Source organism: Neolamprologus brichardi, chromosome 20 (genome assembly GCF_056152115.1).
Source record: "Neolamprologus brichardi isolate AB-2024 chromosome 20, ASM5615211v1, whole genome shotgun sequence".
Lineage (NCBI taxonomy): Eukaryota > Metazoa > Chordata > Actinopteri > Cichliformes > Cichlidae > Neolamprologus > Neolamprologus brichardi.
The window spans coordinates 19030075-19031496 of NC_142123.1; the positions used below are offsets into that span (position 1 = coordinate 19030075).

The 1422-nt window shown below is 42.3% G+C and overlaps 1 pseudogene; it reads left to right on the forward strand.

Annotated features, from left to right (window-relative positions):
- Positions 1–203: 203 nt before the first annotated feature.
- LOC148096962 (uncharacterized) lies at positions 204–1422 on the forward strand (annotated as a pseudogene).

A 1422-nucleotide genomic window follows, 5' to 3' on the forward strand; every position in this document is an offset into this window, starting at 1 on the left:
ACAATTAATTTCTTAATGGACTAAACTAACCAATAGTCCACAACTAGGAAACACTGAAATTTTAAGTTAAGTTTGAAAACAGTTTAAAAAAAAACGCCGCCTCTCCTTCCTGGCGTGGCCGGCTAATTTCCCCAAATGGCGTCTCATCCTTCCAAAGGGCATTAGAGGAGAGTAGGAAGGAAAACTACCATCTCCAGAAAAAAATGCAACAAATTGAAGAAGAGAAACTTCAACTGGAGGTTGAAGTGTAGATGAATGGAAGCCCAAAATAAAGAGCTGGAAGACAGACACCAGCGCCAGCCGGACATAAAAATTATTAATGAGGGCTGGGGAATCAAGTTTGCTCAGACCCGAGAGCAAATTGTGCACCTCATTAAAGAAAACAAGCAAAAGAGTGCAGAACTAAAACAAATGACCAACCAGCTCCAAGACAAGAAAACGATGACTGATAAGATACAATGGGATCTCCAATACATGGACTGAAGGAATCAGCTCCTCCAAAGACAGCTCCATGAAGCTGTGGAAGAAAAGAAAGAAATCCTCCAACAGAAGGAAGAGCATGACAAAAAGCAAAGAGACATGCAGCACGAACTGAAGAGTATGCAGGAAAAATACAGAATGCTGAAAGAAAGCCTGGATGAAACACTGCGCCAAAATAAAGACCTTCTTCAACAGAAAGAGCAACAACAAGAAAGACTGAAAGAAGGAAAACATATTGTCCAGGACTTTGAGTCTAAAAATCGAAAACTGCAAGAGTTTTGTAATCAGCTGGAGGACAAAGCAACTAAAGTGGAAGAAGAAAAGGACAAACTGGAGAAACGGTGCTCACAGATGCAGAAAAGGATCGAGCAAAATGCGAGAAACAACTCCGAGCTCGTTAAGGGGATTTTGGTGGAATTCAATAACTTGAAGCGTGAAAACACTCAAATGCAGGCACAAAAACAACAACAAGACAAAATACATGAAGACCTGCAGCTCACGCTCCAAGAAATCCAGAAAAGAAATGAGCACTTAGAAGACAAGCACAAAGAAGTACAACAGAGAAATGCAGACATGCACAAGGACAAGCTGATACAAGAGGCAACATCCAAACAACTCAAAGACAAGCTTGAAGAACAACAAGCAACATTAGAAGAGGTGGAACAAAGATGTAAGAAACTTGAAAAGCAAAACACAGAAACAATCGATGAGTTGAGAAATCTCATCCTGGAGAAAAAAAGCGCTCGTGGAAAAGTGCATGAAAACAAAGAAAAAATGGTTCCACTTGTTCCGGAGGAGAGACGCTACTGCTTTCTCACCTGATGTAGCCTCGTCTTGCTCCACCCTCTGTTAACCCCCCCAACCAGTCCCGGCAGTTGACTGTCCCCTCCTGAGCCTGGTTCTCCCGGAGGTTTCTGCCCGTTTAAAGGCAGTTTTTCCTCC